Genomic DNA, 19,903 nt, shown 5'->3' on the forward strand with positions numbered 1-19,903 from the left:
CTCTGTTCAAAAGAGCAGGTCAGCTGGGCAGAGCTGAGATATATGCAGATGCCCAAAGCTTACCATGTGGCACTTCAGATATCAGCCTCATTGCAAGCACAGAACACCTGAAACAGAGACGCTTAGAAGCCTGGCAGTAGTGGTGGGACCACCAGGTACAGCATGCTTTTGGTTCAATCAACACTGAGATGTCTTGAGCATATTACTTGCTATCCATCCTGATCAGAATTGAATCATAATCCCAAAAAGTCTGGGTCTGCAGCCAAAGCACACTGACAAGTAGAGTTGCAGGGAGCTGGCAAACAACAAACCCAGGGGAATAGGGCAGGGGCTGACCTGCACTGGAATATAGACATCTGGGACTAGCACATCTTGATCTTCTGCCCTCTTATTTTCTCCAGAAAATAACAGAATAGAGCCTGCATCATGATGCTTCTCTCTGTGTCATTTTTATCCTCAGGGGCATTCAGCTTTACAGTTTTATCTGGGCATTTTTCACTTTCTTCTACAAATTTCATTTTAAAGCTCTTTGGTCAGGTCAGCAACTCTCCTCCCACGTTCCCTGTGAGATGAACACCATCTCTTGCCAGGAACTCTTTATTCTGGAAAGCCATGGTCCAGGAAAACAAATTCTACTTTGACATCATCTATACAGCCAGCTGTTCCCTACTCATACCTTACTTTCCTGCCAAACTTACAACCTGCAATTGGAAAAGAAGTTTAAAAAGCAACACTTGTTATTACCACTTTCTGTTTTTAATCTTATATTCAGAACTTCAAAATCATTAAAGATAAATATCAGTTTTGCTCCAATTATATCATTTGGACTCATGTTAGCCAGCAGAAGAGTAAGTTAATGTATTTGATGCGTTTTAGAAAACTTTCTATTTCTGCGTTGCCTTGCCTATCTATTCCCAGGGACCATGAAGAGCCAGCCTCATCAGGCTGATGTTCAGTCATCTATCTCTCCTAAAGGAGAGACTAATTGACTGTTATAGTTTTTATTTATTTGGAAGATAATGAAGAACACTACCTGTGTTAATATTTGTATATAATTTAAGTTGTCCTGTGAAACAAAGAATATGAAAGTTTCAACATTGCCATGCTTGGAAAGATCTTCATACTTATTGTAATGATCTATGAGACAGTTCTTCCTGCTCAGGATTTTTCTTTTTAAATAATTTTTATTTTTTCAAATACAGTAGACAAAATATTATGTTAGTTTCAGATATAGAACATAGTGATTAGACATTTATGTAACTTACAAAGTGATCACCCCAATAAGTCTAGTACCACCTGATATCATACATAGTTGTTTCTATATTATTGACAATATTCCCTATGCTTTACTTTACATCCCCATGACTACTTTTATAGCTAGCAATTTTCACATTTTAATCTTTTCCTCTTTTTCACCCATCCTCTCACCCCCGTCCCATTTGGCAACCATCAGTTTGTTCTCTTTATCTATGAGTTTTTGTTTTGATTTGTTTGTTTCTTTATTTTGTTATTTAGATTCCACATATAAGTGAAATAATATGGTATTTGTCTTTCTCTGTCTGACTTTTTCACTTAGCATAATATCCACTATGTCCATCCATGTTGTTGCAGATGGCAAAACTTCATTCCTTTTTATGGCTGAATAATATTTCATGTATATATGTACCACCTCTTCTTTAACCATTTGTCTATCAATAGACACTTAGGCTATTTCCATATCTTAGCCACTGTCAATAATGCTGCAGTGGACATAGGAATGCATATGCCTTTTCAAATTAGTGCTTGGGTTTCTTTGGATAAATACACAGAAGTGGAATTGCTGAGTCCTTCTTTGTCTATTATTATAACCTTTGTTTTCAAGTCTATTTTGTCTGATATAACAATTGCTACCCAAGCTTTTTATTTATTTCTATTTTCATGAAATACCTTTTTATCCATTTCTTTACTTTCGGTCCGTGTGTCTTTTGATATGTGGATCTCTTACAGGCAGCATATGTATGCGTCTTGTTTTTTGTTTGTTTGTTTGTTTTTTTATCCCGTCAGCAATCCTATGTCTTTTGATTGGAGCATTTAATCTATTCGCATTAAAAGTAATTATTGATGTAGTTAATTCCATTTTATTATTCATATTTATGTTCTGTTTTGCTTCTTAAAGAAGTCCCTTTAACATTTATTGTAATACTGGTTTGGTGGTAATGAACTCCTTTAGCTTTTTCTTGTCTGGGGAGCTCTTTATCTGTCTTTCAATTATAAATGATAGCTTTGCTGGGAAAAGTAATCTTGATTGTAGGTCCCTGCTTTTTATCACTTTGAATATTTTGTGCCAATCCCTTCTGACCCGCAAAGTTTCTGTTGAGAAATCAGCTGACAGTCTTATGGGAGCTCCCTTGTAGGTAACTAACTGCTTTTCTCTTGCTGTTCTTCCTTTGTCTTTAAACTTTGGCATTTTAATTATGATGTGTCTTGATGTGGGCCTCTTTGGGTTCATCTTGTTAAGGGCTCTCTGCACTTCCAGGGCTCGTATGTCTATTTTCTTCACCAGGTTAGAAAAGTTTTCAGTCATTAGTTTTTCAAATAGTTTTTTAAATTCTTGCTGTCTCTCTTCTCATTCTGGTACATCTATGGTACAAATGTTGGTATAATTGATGTTGTCCCACAGAGCCCCTAAATTAGCCCCATTTTTTAAATTATTTTTATTTTCACTGTTCTGCTACTTTGTCTTCCAAATTACTTATATGATCCTCTGTTTCAAATCTACTGTTAATTCTTTCTAATGTATTCTTCATTGCAATTATTGTATTGTTCATTTCTGACTTTTTTTTTATGTTTTTGTCTCCATTTTTATGTCTTCTATCTCTTTGTTAAAGTTCTCTCTGAGTTCATCTATTCTTCTCCTAAAGTCATTGAACATTCTTATAACCAGTGTTTTTAACTCTGTATCTGGTAGATTGCTTGTCTCCAACTTGTTTATTTCTTTTTCTGGAGTTTTGTTCTATTTTTTTCATTTGAGACATTTTTACTTGTCTCCTCATTTTGGCTGCTTCCTGTGTCTGTTTTTATGTATTAGATAGATCTGCTGTATCACCCAGTCATGATAGAGTGGCCTTATGTAGATGGTATTCTGTGAGCCCAATGACACAGTCTTCCCTAGTCACCTGAGCCAGATGCTTCAGGGATGTCCTTTGTGTAGGTTGTGTGTTGAGCCTTGTTGTTGAGCCTTGATTGCTTTTGGCATGTCAATGGGAAGGGTTGATCCTCAGGTTGATTGGCTGTGAGAACTGGCTGTGATTATAGTGGAGGAGGTGTTATGCAGAGATTTACCCTATGGATTGGAGTTTGCTTTAACAGGGTACTGGGGCTTCCTACATCTGCCCTGTGGGTATATCATTTGTGGAGGTAATTTGGTGGTGTTCTGGTGTGGTTTAAACATGACCACTAAGTGTGTTGGTTCTGGAGTCTCTTGTGAGGGGCTCTGGTACAGGCCAAGATCTGCCACTGCCTATGCCTGTCCCAGGACCACAAGATATGAAGTACAAAGTTATCTGCAGATGGTTGCCACTTGTGCTGAGCTTGGAGGTGCCTGGGAGAAGCTAAGTTCTGAACTGAGGCTGACTGCCTCTAATTTCAGGCTCAAGGCCACTTAGCAAGAGGTACAGGGCACGCTGAGGCCAGATGATGCTTGTTTGGGGTTCGTGAACCTTTGAGAGATTTTAGAAAACTATACAGCATGAACCAAGACAGGCTGCTTATAAAGAAAGGCCACTGGAAGTGGCTTGAGTGGGCCTTCAGTTGGATGGGGCAGGGTCTTAAGGAATCACCCTGGCTGGGTGAACTGTGTTAGCCAGGTTGATGGAAACTCAGACTTGGTGCCCTCCTTCACCTGCAGGCTGGGTGGAGGAAGGACTCAACAAAAACAATGGCTTCTTCCAGCACTTCTCTCTGGGAGAAATTTGCCCCTCCAGCCATTGCCCTGAAGCCAGACAATTCAGTTACTCCTCATATATCCCCAGCACTTTTTGAGCTGCCCCACCAATGCTGGAACTCAGAGTGAGTGAGTCTATCAGTGAGTAAGTCTATGTGTGGATCTTTTAAGAGGAACACATGGTACTCTGGCAGACCTCTGTCTCACTCAGCCACAATCTCTGTTGTTCTCCACAGCAAGAAATTATGGGAACTTCTCTTCCTGACACTAGAACCCTGATCTGGTGAGCCCGGTATGGACCTGGGACCCCTCATTCCTCAGGGGGACCTCTGCAGCTGAGATATTCTTCCCAATTTTTAACTGCCGTACATGGGTATGGGACCAGCCCATTTCACATTTCCACCTTTCCTACCAGCCTTGAAGTAGCTTTTTCTGTATTTCTTTAGTTATAGGACTTCTGTTTGTTTAGACTTCAGGTGATTCTCAACAATGATTGTTCTGTAGTTTAGTTGCATATTTGGTATAGTCATGGGAAGAGGTGAGCACAGTGTTTGCCTATTCTGCCATCTTGACTGGAAGTCTTACCAACTCAGGTTTGCAATAACAAGCAGGATGAAATTTCAATGGGCAGAGAGGATGGGAGAAGGCAGTCTAGGCTGATGAAACTAGACCTAGCTCTGATACTTTAGTATATAAAATATATATAGTAAAAAACATATATATTTTAAATACATAATTAAATATATAAATAATATTTAAATCTCTTTATATATAAGGAAATATATATAAATGTATGTATGTATGCATGCCTTCGTGTGTGTGTGTGTGTGTGTGTGTGTGTGTGTATATATATATAGAGAGAGAGAGAGAGACAGAGACAGAGACAGAGAGACAGAGACAGAGAGAAACAGAGAGAGAAAGAGACAGAGACAGAGACAGAGAAAGCCTGGTGCATTGGGGCACAATAAAATCTAGCTTCGTTGGAAAAATTTGTTTTGAACAATAGTAGGAAATGAGAGATTGGTTATAAAGTATATTCATAGATTAGCTTTTTAAGCTTGTATGCTAGGTTGACATGTCTGGACTTTGCAAATAACTGAAGAATGAGTGTTTGATAGCTTATAGTTAGAACACTTACTTGATGAAAGTACTGTTTCTGAAAGATTTTCTCAGAGGTTATATAAAGTTGAGATTGCATGTCTAGGGGAAGAATAGAGAGAAATAAAGACTTGGAAAGCCCCTTCAGTGAAACTTTGTATCTAGAATGGGACCCAGATACATGGTGGATACCAGTCGAAGGATATAAGTTGATGAGTGTATGAATTAGTGTTCACTACTTCCTAGTACCTAATATGAAGAGAGATTTGTCTGCTTCATTTTACTCAAGAGTCTCCCCTTTATTTTCTCAATGGGAGAGTAAGGACATATTGAAAATATTCTTTGTAAACTCTAAGATGATAAGTATTTTATCCAGTTTTTGAAGTTCTGTGTTCAGCTCAGCGCTATAGCCAAATAAGCACTATTCAAATGTCTTTTGGTAATAAAGAGAAGTATGATCATTCCTGGACTTAGTCTCTGATCTGTGTTCTACTAACCCCCCACTGATACCGTGACTGAGGAAGGCCTTAGATGCTTCTTGTACCTCCAGAAAAGAGGCATCCTACACATACATTTGCATGTCAAACCACCATACAATGGACATTTCCTCTAAGCCATCATGTCTGATGGGAATGAACTTGCATTTTACTGGGGTATTTAATTCTCAAGAACTGACTTCTCATTCTGGTTTATTAGTTCACAGAACATTAAAGCTGCACAAATGGATCAAGGCTTCCAGGGCTTAGTAGAATTTACAAGCAATAACTAGAGTTTTGAAGGCAGCACACACGATTGGAGAGCATCTTACTGAAGAATGGTGAGTTGCTGAAGGAGCTCCTGGAGAGTTGTTCTTCTCTGGCATGGGTACTCATGGCTCAGGGAAGAGGGTGCAAAAGGCACTGATTCACACACTCATCCTCTCATCTCAGGCTTTTCACTCTCTCAGAACCACTGCCTGTAAATTGAACATTGTTTGTGTAATTTTTTGACACTTCAACTTACAGCCAGTGGTTCTTAGAAATTCTAAAATAAAAGTGTTTGAAAGTCAATTATTTTTCTACAAGTTGAATTAGGGCTTTATTTTGTTTTGGTTTGTTTTTTATTTTTAAGTAGGAAACAGCCTCTTCTGCCAGGGAGGTAGTCAGTCAAACTTAAGGTCTAATATTCTCTCAGTTTTCTAATTGGAGAACACTAGGTAAATAAATCAGTTGCTTAACCTCCATTTCCCTCATCTGTAAAAAGAGAATAGTGACTTACTCAAATTTTGGTGAAAACTAAATGAAGTGATGTATATAAATCACCTAGCATATTTGAACATAAAATTTGTTAGACTTACAAACCCACACAGGCAATGTTGGACAACTATGGGGCTCCCTACAGTAGTGGCTGCCCTTGTAAAATTTTTACATATAGAGAAATCCAGAATGTGAGTTCTTTCAGCCAAAAAGATATGAAAATAGAAAAAGCAGAGTGTTCAAATTCAACCACCTTTCAAGGGGTGAAGTGTGTGAGGGGGCAAAGAAAGACCAGAAGTATCCTTAATGGATGTACCTTCCATTTCTTTCAAGGAGGGGAACAATAGGAGTAAGAAATAAGTTCCCACTTTAAACAATAATTTACAGAAAGGTGTTAGATGGTTTTCAGTTAGATCATACATATTTTTCTCTGTTGTTACGTATTTTGTAAAAATCATTTCTAGTGGAAACATTCCAATGTGTGAATGATTTATGTAGCCATTTCCCTACTATAGGACATTTAATTATTTTCCAGTGTTTTGCTGTAATAAATAACACATTGTTAAATATCTTTACATATAAATCTTTCTCTGAATTTCTGATAATTTCCTCAGGATAAATTTATATGAATGAAATTAATAGATTAAAAATAATTTTAAGATTTCCATTACAGTTTGCCACATATGGCAAATATATATATATATAAGTTATATTCTCAGTAACAGAAAATTAAGTTGCTGGTCTCATGAGCTCCTGGCCAGAATTAAATATTACTTTTAAAAAACACTATTATTTTAAGTGAAATAAGCAGATATCTTATTGCATTGAAATCTATATTTGATCCAGTAAAGTTTGTCTTCTCCTTACTAGCCATGAGCGATTTATATTTTGTGAATACCTGTTTATGCCCTTTGCCTAAACTTTTGAATGGTGGTGTTTTAGTTTGTTTCTTATCATTTTGCAAGGGTTTTAAATGTATCGACTAGAATTTTGACACGTGAAGCAATCAGGATAAGGCAGTGATATCAGGTTTGCTACAATTGTAAATTTTAGGTAATGGAAATTTAATGGGTAGAAATATATTTATAAAAGACCTCAAGTAATGTATGAGTGTCATAGATAGTTCAGTTGGGTAAATATCCATATAAGAATGTACTAAGAATTAAGACTTTAAAAATTTTGGAACTACAGTGTGGACCATTTTGAATGCCAGATTAAGAAATTAAGAAATTCAGTGATTGGTGGGGGAACATTAATACTCCTCATGTGACCTGAGTCAGTGTTTTTTGTTTGTTTATTTATTTTTATTTTATTTTATTTTTTTAACTCTGGCTGTATATTAACACTAAAAATGCCAATGTTCGGGCCCCTCTCTGGACTAATTAAGTCAGAATCTCTACAGCAGAACAAATCCTTTGAGAGATGTTATAGATAAAACCAAGTTTACATAATGGCAGTAGTAGGAAGAAAAGAGAAAGCAATGGAAAGGAAGGAGAGAGCAGAAGAGAGAGAAGGGAAGAAATGGAAAAGAACCTGAAAAGAACAGAACAGAACAGAACAGAGACAGACTAAGAGAAGGAGAAACTGTTAGCAATAATTAGGGTCTGACCTAGGGTAATAGAAGGCAGAAGGAATGGAGGGAACAGATACAAAAATAGTACACACGATATTCTAATTTAGCCATAGCAGAGAGAGATGAAGGTAGATGGAATATATTTTGAAGTCTGATGTAGAGAAAATGCAAAAGCACTTCCAAGGACTTCCATGGGAGTTAACAAGAATTTCATATAGTGATTTCCAGGTAACGGTGAAAACTAAAATAAGGATGAAGGCAGAGTAGAAGAAAAAAAATCTAAGATAACAAATAAATGTAGTACCTAAGTCTATTACCTAGAAAGTGCTTAATATATATGTGTGTGTAAAGAATACATAAAGAAAAGGGAAGTTGGGGATAGAATCTTTTCCAGGATCTCCTTTTACTGAGCAGAAGGAAGAAGGCACAAAACTGGGGATGAAAATAGAATAATAAAAAGGCACAAATATATTGTTTGAAGTTTCAAAAAGACAGTGGAGGATAGAATATAAATACAATGGTGGTTGTAGAGAGAGATGAAAATATTTCACTAAGATAGCAACTCTACTATGAAAGTAGACTAAAAGTTTATAAATGGTTAAAGAAACAGTAGAGAAACTTAGGGAAGTAAGTATAAACTATGGCCGGTAAAGAATGGAAGGAGAACTTACAGTAGATTTGTTAAGAGTTTTATTATTTTTTAAAAGATTAAGTGAGATATAACAACGTTTGTGTCAAAGGGGTAGATGCTACAAGAAAAGGAAGAAAAGGAGAGTTTAATTGCTATAATAAACTCTAGGAAAAGGTAGGAGGGAATAGATAATGAGGAGAGGTAGAAGACTGGTTGTCAGAAAGAAAGAGAGCCAACTCATCCTCCGATAGAGAAGTAAAAGAGGGAGAATGGTTAAAAACACCAGGAAACATAAAAGTTAGAAGAATGGACACAAGGGATCCAGAAATGGTTAAAGTTAAATTTCTCACTAAAATTGCAGGGTGGGTTATCAGCTGAGAATGTTGGTGTAGGAGCGAGTTCGAAATGTGTTAAGAACCACAGAAAGAAAATCTTGAATAAATCAAACTCTTTCCAGGCAACAGTGAAGACCAAATTAAGGCAGATAGTACAACAGTGTTTTTAAAAACCCACATTCAACACCCTCAATTTGATAAGAGAACAAACAAATATAAAAGGCTACCCAGATGCATTAGTTATCTATTTTTATGTAACAAATTCTCCCAAAGCTTAGCGGCTTAAAATGTCATACTGTATTGGCATGGCATAACTGAACCATCTACTCAAAGTTTCTAATAGGCTGAAAGCAAAGTGTTGGCTGGACTGTAGTCATTTCAAGGCTTGACTGAGGAAGGCTGTACTTCAAACTTGTATGGTCGTTTGCAGGATTTAGCTCACCAGCACATCTCAAAGTTCATTTCATCAAAGTGTGCACTCTAAGAAGGAAATGGAGGGATTCAGCTAGCAAGACAGAGGACACAACCTGTTGTTGCCTCGTCATGGAAGTGACCTTCCATCAAATTTCTCTTACTCTCTTGATTAGAAGGAGTCACTTGGTCCAGCCCACATTCAGAGAAAGGGGATTAGATAAGCGTGTAAATACTTGGAGGCAGGGATCTCTTGGGGCCTATTAAGTGTCTGGCTATTAGATCAGGATTACACTAGATATGACTTAATGAATATATTTAAAGGTATCCAAGTATATTTCTTTAAATACTTGCTAATTCTGTTTTTTTTTTTTTTTAATTATTCTTCTGCTAAAGAATTTAAAACAAATTAAGTCTGGGGATAAAAAAATATTTATCTTTAAAAGTTGGCTGGTATAGGTATAAATATCAGGAAGGAAAAAATGATGAGTAAGCAGGAAGAAGAAAAAAGAAGGAAGAAAAGAAGGAAAGGAAAGAAAAATTTTATTTTGAGCCATTATGAGTAAAGATGAGATTTAGAGTCTGATGGTGCTGCTGCTGCAATATCCAAGTAGAGATGAAATGAAGATCTAGGAAGTGAATGTCAGGAATCATAGATGTGGTGCTGGTGGTCATGAGAGATGCTAGCACCACTGGTTATAATGGTAGCATGTACTTGTCCCAGGCACTGTGCTAAGTGCGTCACATAAAAATTACAGTGATGATGATAATGATGATGGCATTCATTAATCATATTATTAGTTTGTTCCAGGTTCTTTATTATTGCTTTACATTTCAATTCAGCCTCACAATATCTCTGTGGTAATACTACATCCATTTCACAAATGCAGAAATTAAGAATTAGAGAGTTTAAGTACCTACCTGAGGTCACAAAGCTAAAAAGTGGCACAGTAATGATGGTAATCTGGATCTTGGTGCTGTGAAACCCATTTACGCTTTTAATTGCCTAGTTATAAGCCCAAATTGTTGATAGGGTTGGAAGCCTGAAGTCAGAAAAAAAGTTTGTGAATCTGGTAGTAAAAGTATGATGTTAAAGAGAATATAAAGAGATGAGTACATTTTGGAAGATAAAGAGAGATAAAACTCAGATAGCCTAATGAATGATGATGGTATTAGTTTTAAAAAAGAGGAAGAAAAGAAAGGTGATGGCAAATAGGGAACAAAGAAGAATGGTGGCATATTTTTTTTTTAATTTAAGCAACCATACTTAAACTAATTGTAACGGTTTAGAAAAGATCAGGAAATACAAATTTTCACTGAGAGGAAGAAAACAAATCTCATAGGTCACAGCAAAGTAGGGATGGGAGACACAGAGTTATAATGTTCCAGAAGATCCCTTTGGTGAGATTTTTGATGGTAAATTTAAGATAATTTAATTATGACTTAATGAGGTCCCTAAGAGAATTTTTCTTCAAGAACTTAGTACATATTGGTGTGTTTTTAAAAATAATCACCACCACTACCACTACACCAAAAACATTGGCCCTCATGATGCTTATAATCTAAAGTTTAGGACTTTAAACCTGGACAATTTTAGAGTGCCCTTTAATAATTTGCTGAGACAATAGGAATAGACTAGAAGTGTTGCAAACAAACTATAATTTATGTTCATGCTATTAATGGATAAAATAGAAAATAAATAAGTAAACAAACAAATAAATAGGAAATTATGTTTATGAGTTCTTCAAAGGAAACAAAATTTATTTGTGTAAGATGATCATGGAAGGATTCTCTACTGAGGTGACATTTAACTAAGACCTAAAAGATAAAAGATTCATGTAAAGAGAGAATAGCAACACAATATAATTCCTGAACTGGGAAATAGCTCTGCCTGTCCGAGGAACTGAAAGAGGCACAGGTCTCTCGAACGCCCCAGTGAAGGATATGGCATGAGAAAAGGCCAAAAAAAGGAGACAGCCAGTGGGTCAAATAGGATTTTATTCTCAGTGCAATAGGAAACCACTGAAGATGTTTAAATAGCTAGTGAAATTATCCAATTCATGTTAAAAATGTGCAAGGCCAGGGTGTTGCTGTGTGAAAATATTTCATAGGATAGCAAGAATGGCAGTGAAGATTGAGACAAATGACCAGAATCTATACATAATATAGAGATAAAACAATCAGATCTACTGATGGGTAAATGTAGGGATGATAAAGAAAAGAATCAAGAATGACTTCTAGTTGTCTGGTATAAGCAATGGATGGATTAGTGGTGACAATTTCTGAAACAAAGATGCCTTACAGGCAGAACACCCTCTAAACAAGAGGAGTGAGAGCACTGATTCCAGTGTGAGACTTAATTTGGTCTCTCTTTTCCAGTTTGAAAGCAGGAACTAAAACAACTACATTAGCAGTTAGAGTTCTTTGGTGGGAAGCAACAGAAATGGATTCAGGATAGTTTAGGCAAAGGCGATGTATGGAAAAGATAATGGGGACTCACACAATCCAGAAACTAAAGACTCAGGCTTGGAAACAAACAAAAATCAAGGCACTTGCAATGGCAGAAACCAGAAGTGACTGATTTAAGCCACTTCTGGGATGAAATGAAATGACAACCATTTTCGGTGTTTTTGAATCTCCATGCGAGAGATTGTGTTGAGGAAAAGAGTATCTAACTGGCTTAGTTTGTGTAATGTGTTCATCATTTCAGCAGACTATAAACAAAGGGAAAAAGTTTATTTCTTAGATGAAGAGCAGAGAACAGTCACTAGGTAGCCAAAGCAGCATCTGACATGTGCACAGGAAGCTATTGAGAGCAGAGTCTCATAACTGAAATATTCAATGATCCAGCAGCAATCAGGCATCCACCCACTCATTTGAGAAAATCTGAGATGAAGAGGAGAGTTAGGGAGTAAAACTATTCCAGAATTGCACTCTGGAGGGTCACAAGTACAGGGCCAAACTCCTGCCTTCCTGGATGCAAAGGGGAAGAGTCATTTTCCGCAAACCACTTTACTCCACTCTGATATAAAAATAAAACAATTACTAGCATTTTAATCAGATATATTTAATTTTCTTTTTGGTCTGCATTTGGTGATAATCCAGGGGAATTAGTGAACCTGGGTCCTCTTCACTACACTGAACTGATTTAGCTAATGATCTGTTAATGAGTTGTTAATCACTTATTCAAATTGGAAGTTGGGTGACTGAGCAGGTGCTAAACCTGGAGGAAGAATTTGCTTCAATAAAACCTTCCAATTTCTATTTGACTGAAAGCAAGCTCTCCTTCCTTTCCCTTAACTTTTTTTCCCGCTCTCTCTCCCTCTGTGTGTATATGTGTTTCTCTCACATTCTGGCAGGATCTTGAACAAATTTGGCTCTTGTGTCATGCAGTGCTGATAGCCAGGATGTACTAGTCTTGAATGTTGTATCTTATTTGATGAAGAAGACAGGAATTATAACAGCATTTGGGCTACACCAAGTAGAAAACCATTCAACTTCACAAAAGAAATAATTGATCTGTCAATAAGTCTTCTGCCAACAACCAACTGTAAAATTCTAAACAATTGTATAGGTATATAAAAACATTTTCACGGTCACAATCACGTTTGATCAGAAAGAGCAACCGTTCAAGATGAGGTAATGAGGCACTTTCCAGATGATATGATGGTGGCTGAAGAAGGTTAAGAAATTAAGATGACTTAATTTACAAAATGACAGAACTGGATTTTAATACAGGTGTGACTGACTCCAAATTCTCAGTACTGGCCCATGCTGCCTTTCCTAAAATTGAGGAAACATTTTTAAAGGAATAAAATCGATAGCATGTTTCATGCATGAAATACATATTTAGTTCCTATATTAGTGTTTATTAAACTACAGACAGGAGAAAGTCTCCTTCAGGAATACTAGGGACATTAGTTAAAATTCCTGAGCTCCATTCCAGATCTACCAGATCAGTCCCATGAATCTGTATTTTATAGACTTTCCAAGCAGCTTTTATGCACACTAACATTTGGGAATTTTAGTCTCTCACTGATCATTTTACCCATTACCATGACCAACACTTTAATAAGATTAATGACCTAGTGTCTCTACCTGGAGTATATTAGAAGCATAACATTAGAAAATGAAATGAGGAAGAAAAGGAAAGACTTTTTTGAGGCCAGCACGCATATCAGCAAAGGTGATATCTATTAAGCCTATTGAGAAATAGAAAAAAAAGAACAATAAAATGTAGATATAGTCTTATATTGATTACGGCAAAGCACAATAAAGAAAATTAATTAAGCCCATCCACTCAATGGGAAAACTTTTAAAATTATATTCAGTATTCTTTCTCTGTGAATACCAGGAGAGACATAATACATGTTTGTAAATATCCGTAAAACAACTTTATACTAAAACTTATTTTTAGTATCTGTAGAGACAAAAAAAAAATATCCTTAAAAGTTTCCTGGAGTAATCAGAATATGTAACTATAAGTTAAAATGCCAAAGTTCAAATCCCAACACTAACGACAATCAATTTTGTAAACATGGACAATTTTCTTAACTTCAATTTCTTTCTTAACTTTGGTTTCTCCAAAGGTATAAAATGATCTAAGTTGTGAAGATAAACTAAACAATGGATGGGAAAGTCTTATGCATATAGAAAAGCATTGTATGGAAATTAGATGTTATGAGTATCTTTAAAATTCCCATACAATATTTTATTCTCTGATGGTTCTGGATTCATAAAGTATCATAGTGTTCTATTTATTAGCTAGCATATGGATGCAGGACTTATCTATTAAATAAATATAACCATGAGTCCAATGAAATAAATCACCAGAGCATTCATGTTCCTGGCCCCTGTTCCTAGTTAAAATGAGTGACCTTGGGCAAAAATCTCCTCACTTATTATAAGGTTTCTTATCTTCAGAATGGGAATGAAAGTCCCTACAGGGTGTATATCAAAAAGCAGGTCATAAGAGTAGTGGAGAATGTCTTGAAAAACTAAACTCTTTGAACATTCCTATTTTCTAGATGTAAAAAGGTATTATTATAAGGTGTGAAAAGTATTTTCCTTGAAGTGGTTGATCATCAGAGCTTGTAGGTGACCCAGACAACTTGTATGATTGATTCTTTTATAACTGAAGATAAAAATCCCAAAGTCATTGACAAGTTCTGTGGAAGACTTTCAGAGTTTAGTTAATTTAGGGAACTACAAGAATGCATATTTGTCGTTGTTTACTTGCTTTTCTCCTTCATTTTGTTGTATGTGTGTGCATGCATGCATGTGCACATGTTTGTGTGTTTTCCTGATTCAATATTTATTCAAATTCATGGGCTGAAAAAAATTAACTAGGGCAGAGGTTTTAAAAGGTGAACAGTATTTTTAAACCTATTTTATTCTGCTGAGCCCTAAGTTTTCTCATTTTCTAGAGGAAAGGGGGTGCTCGAGGTCTACTGACCAGCAAGTTTTGTTCACAAAAATAGAAACGGAAAATTTTAAAGCCAAAGGAAAAATAGGTAAGCCCATCACTACAACAAAAGGTGCTAGTTTGTTTTTTTTATTAACTTTTTATTGGCAAATAAAATATGAAAGAACAAAAGAGCCACATATTCTAATACATACTTTGGGATTACGCATGATCGTCTGATGTGCATTTGCCAGGTTTATTTACTTTGTGGTTCCAAGATACCTACCAGTTGTGTTTTATTTTTTTCCCCAGAACCAGAAGGGAAATTTCATTTTATTCTGAAGTCATATATTTTAATAATACTTACATGAAGTCATCTTGATAACTTCTTTAATATATTACAAGTATAAATATTTTACCCCAATCAAGTAATTAAAATTTGCTTTCACTTTTTTTTTTTTCCAGGAGCATTGATTCCTGTTAGAGAATTAAGGCCCAGTGCTCTGAATGGTTAACCAAAATTACATTTTAAAACAGGTAAAGGGGCTTGGTTAAGGGACATTTAGATTTCCTCTGTGTCGGAAAATTCTGCCAACTCCCATCCTTTAAAGATAAATGCATTTATTATACTGATCAGAGAAAGAGATGTAGTGAATAAATGAAAATTACTAAAGAAAGGGAGATAAATGACAATTGAGACAACGATTTGTTTTACCACAACCAAATTCATTATCAATTTCTAGAGAATTGTCTGTTGTGTCATGGTAGATGCAGTGTTAATATTCTTTAAGGCTCTCTCAGAGCCAGTGCTATGCTACCAACCTAAATAAACGAAAAGGCAAGTTTAATTAACACCTGTCGCTGACCAGTTATTAACATTTTCTAATAAGGGTATTACAGGAAAAATTCCAAGAGGTCAATTTGTATTTCAAGAGTGGAATCAAAAGAGAGATAACTTACTTGAAAGCAGAGTGCTTGTGGTAAGAGCAGGTGAAGTCCACTTCAATTTGGCACGCCTTTGTTAAGCATCTTCTGTGTTATAGATATCATCGTTCAAGGAGCTCATTGTCTAGTAGAAGAAACTGTTAAGGAAATAAATAAATTCAACAAACATTTGTCAAAGCAATTTGGTTAGATGTATATATAAGATACAAAGGAAAAATTGATTAACCCTTCCTGAAAAACTAAAACCAGGGAAGGGCTTGATTTAGAAGCATGACTGTGGGAGAAAAATATGATACATGAGGTAAGCTCCAAGCGGAAAACATACATGAACAAAAATATGATACAATAAGGGAAGCTCCAAGCGGAAAACATACATGGACAAAGGCTCAGAGGTGTAAAATACATGGAAAGTTCTCTGGAAAACATGGGTTCATATTGGTAGAGAATAACATTCCTGGGAGAAGAAGAGATTTGAGAGACAAGCAGGACCCTATAAAACAGAACCTTATATTAGGAAAATATTGATGGGCATTTTGAAGTGCAGTTATATGATCGAACTGCATTATATAAACATTGTTCCGGCAGCTTTGTAGAGAATGAAGAGTGGACACACAGAGGGGAAAAAATGTCATAGATGATAGAGGCTTTGTTCATCCTCTTGTAAGCAAAACAGTTGCAACAGAAACATGGAGTAAACTGCAAGGAAAGCCACCTAAGATCTAGATAAACGAGCCCTATAACTAGGGAGAGAAATAAGAAATAACACTGCAACAGGAGGAGATAGAATGGGGCATGGATGAGAGGCTGCCTGGTCCAGCAGCTGAGTGGGATAGAGGCTATGGTAGCAACAGCAGGCAGCTACAGACACCTCTTAAAGGGGCCGGGTCTGCGAGTGACAGACCTGCTCTCTCTGAGCACCAGTGCAAGGTCAGCTGTGCGGGAGGCACCAGGGACTTACAGGGGAATACTGTGTTTTCGGAGTGAGGGGCAGAGACTAGGATCTCTCCTGGACAGAACTGCCGACAATATCCATTGTTCCTCTGTTGAGCAGATGCAGTGCCACCATAGCTGAGAGGTCATCAAACTGGATAACAGAGGTCACTCTGCCCAGAGGACTCCCTGAAACTCTGCTTTCCCCAACTCGCAGCCTCTCCTAAGCCACATCCAGGTGTACCTTGGTGAGTCAGGTGCTCCTTACTCAGCAGAGCCAAGACTCACATTAGTGGCAGCCGACTGTGGAGGGAACTATAAACACAGCATCTGTGGATGGCTTGCTGAATCTTATCAGGTGGCCCCAGAGGGGCACAGGCTGGGGCCAAACTTGGCCTGCAGCTGAACCCCTCTCAGGACTGTGCCACTGGACACCTACTACACAAAGCCACACTAATAAGACCAGGAGATTTAGGAGCTTTGCTTAGTACATAGAAACAGACATAGAAGACAATCAAAATGGGAAGATAAAGAAGCAGAAACCATATGAAAGAACAAAACAGAGGTCCAGCTATAATGTTGTCAAGCAATCTAACAGATGCAGAGTTCAAAACACTGGTTATAGTCTACGGCCATACCAACCTGAACAAGCCTGATCCCATCTGATCTCGGAAGCTAAGCAGGATTGAGCCTGGTTAGTACTTGGATGGGAGACCACCTAGGAAGACCAGGTGCTGAAGGCATAAAAAATAAAAAAAATAAGGGATTGTAAGCTGACAAGGTTCTTGCAATCTGTGAGGTCAACCAAAGGTTGCCTCACCTAAAAATAAATAAATTAAATAAATTAATAAATCAATAAGTAAATAAAATAAAATAAAATAGACACTGGTTATAAAGATGCTTAATGAACTTAGAGGAAGTGTAGATGAATTCAGCGAGAACTTTAACAAAGAGATAAAAACATAAATATAGAAAAGGGAATTATAAAAGAGAAGCAGTCAGAAATGAAGAACACTTTATCCGAGATGAAGAGTATATTAGATGAAATCAACAGAGTGAATAAAGAAGGGGATCGAACTACCGATATAGAAAACGGGAAGGCCAAGGACACTCAATCAGAATGCCAAGAAAAAAGAAGCCAAGACTATAATAATAATTTAAGAAGCCTATGGAACATATTAAATGTAAAAGTGTCTGTGTCATACGGGTACCTGAAGGTAAACAAGATGTTGAAGAGCTACTTGAAGAAATCATGATAAAAAACTTCCATCACCTGGTGAAGGAAATAGACATACAACCCCAAGAAGCTCAGAGAGTCCCAAGAAGGCAATGTACATCAAAACCCTCCCTTGACTCCAAGAATTACCTTAACCTAAATTGTTATTTTTATCCCCCTCTTGACAAGCATATCAGAGAGATGTCTATATTCTCGATATTATTTCACCATATCTCATTCAATCCTCAAGTCACTTCCATTTGACTCTAATTCTTATACCTAACTCTCCACTAAAACAGCTTTTACTAGGAAAACCAATGCCCTTGAAGTTTTTAATCTAAATAATTTTTATCGATTTCCATATTAATTAAAACTGTTTTAATATCTGAAACATTCTTTTCTTGAATTCCTGCAAAGTTTGTGCTAGATTTTCACTATATCCACTAGATTTTCCCCCTTCGCACCCTTAGCCTACTCTCAGAAAATGTTGGAGTCGCCCAAGATGCAGTCATAGTCTTGTTTCTCCACTCAAACTGTTTTGCGTTTCTAGACAAAGGATCAACAACCTTTTTCTGTCAAAGACCAGAGAGTAAATATTTTATTCTTTGCGGACCATATATTCTCCATGGTAGCTACTGAAGTCTGTCATTTTAAAGTAAAAGCAGCCATAGAAAAATATAAAAATTAATAGATGTGGCTATATTCCAATAAAACTGTATTTACAAAATAAGCCAGCAGGCTGGACTTGCCCCATGGAATTTGCCAGTCCCTAGTCTAGATCATCTCTTCCATATCCATGGTTTTAATTGCTAATTAGAGATGAATCAAAAACTTATATCCATCCATGACCTTCTTTAAGTTCCCAGTTGACATTTGAGATTTGCACTGGAATAATTAAAAGGAAACACAGACTCGGCAAATTTTCTTATGATTAAAACTAAAGTCCTAACAATGACCCATGAAGATCCTATGTGACACGCACACCTACTCATTAATTTTAGACATAATCCTTCTTATTCCACCCCCATTCACTCCACTCCAGTCTTACAGTCTGCTCGCTGTTCCTTAGGTATGAGCATGCCGAATAGTCTTTTGCTTTAGGGCCTTTGCACTAGCTTTTCCACTTACCTGAATACTCCATTACAAGATATCCGCGGGACTAGTGAATTCACCTCCTTCAAATCTTTGCTCAAATGTTAGTTTCTCAGTGTAGGCTACAGCACCTACCCTATTTAAAATAGCATCTTCCATACTTTGACAGCCTCAATTCCCCTTACCCAACTCTATTTCTATTTCTAGAACATTTACTTTCCAAAATGTAATCTCACTTATTTATTGTATTATTTTTGCCTGCTTCACCTCACAAGACTGTAAGCTCCAAGAGGGCAGCAATAGTCTGTCTATTTTATTCTCTGATATATCCCAAGAGCCTCGACAAGTGCCTGGTACCTAGTTCAATTCAATAAATATAAGAACAATAAATGAATGAAAATATCTAAAGCCAAACTGATAATGCTTAAAATTAACCTTAAGGTAAAGACCAAAATTCTAGCTTCTACATACCATTCAGCCCCATTTAGTACTCTATCTATTCTTGCTACAGTTGCCCTTCTTTCAGTTCCTAAAGTGCATCGCGATCCTTCACTCCCGAGAGACCTTGCACATACTGTTCCCTCGGATTGGAAAGCCATTCGCTTTGCCTAGCTAACTCTTAGACCTCTTTTAGACCCAACTCAGTCAACACTTTCTTAATGGAAACTTCCTTAACTTTCCTAAGTCAGGTACCAATAATAAATGTTTTCACAGTGCACATTTTTTGTGTGTGATTTCTATATTGTTTATCTCCTTCACAGCAAGTACAAACTCTGTGAGGATAGAAATGTTATCTTCTCTCTCATTCTCTCTCTGTGTAATTCTCTATCTCTGTCTCTGTCTCTCTCTCACACAGACATACACACACACACGCACACACACACACACACACACACACACACAATAATCAATCTGAGCATGCAGCAAAGTGGTTGGCACATAGTGGGCACTCATAGTGTGAGGAAAAAAAGAAAGAAAAAAAATCCCAGGTACAATACTTGAATAAGATGAATGGTGTTATCTCTAACTAAATTAAGAAAAGTAGATTGAATAATGTATTTTGGGTTTAATTTTTTGAGTTGGACATGCTTATATATTGAATTATTTGTTA

The 19,903-nt window shown here is 36.7% G+C and overlaps 1 pseudogene; it reads left to right on the forward strand.

Moving 5' to 3' along the window:
* Nucleotides 1-17,108: 17,108 nt before the first annotated feature.
* Nucleotides 17,109-17,227, forward strand: LOC111744269 (annotated as a pseudogene).
* Nucleotides 17,228-19,903: the final 2,676 nt, after the last annotated feature.

Source organism: Pteropus vampyrus, unplaced genomic scaffold (assembly GCF_000151845.1).
Source record: "Pteropus vampyrus isolate Shadow unplaced genomic scaffold, Pvam_2.0 Scaffold130, whole genome shotgun sequence".
In the NCBI taxonomy this organism is placed as follows: Eukaryota; Metazoa; Chordata; class Mammalia; order Chiroptera; family Pteropodidae; genus Pteropus; species Pteropus vampyrus.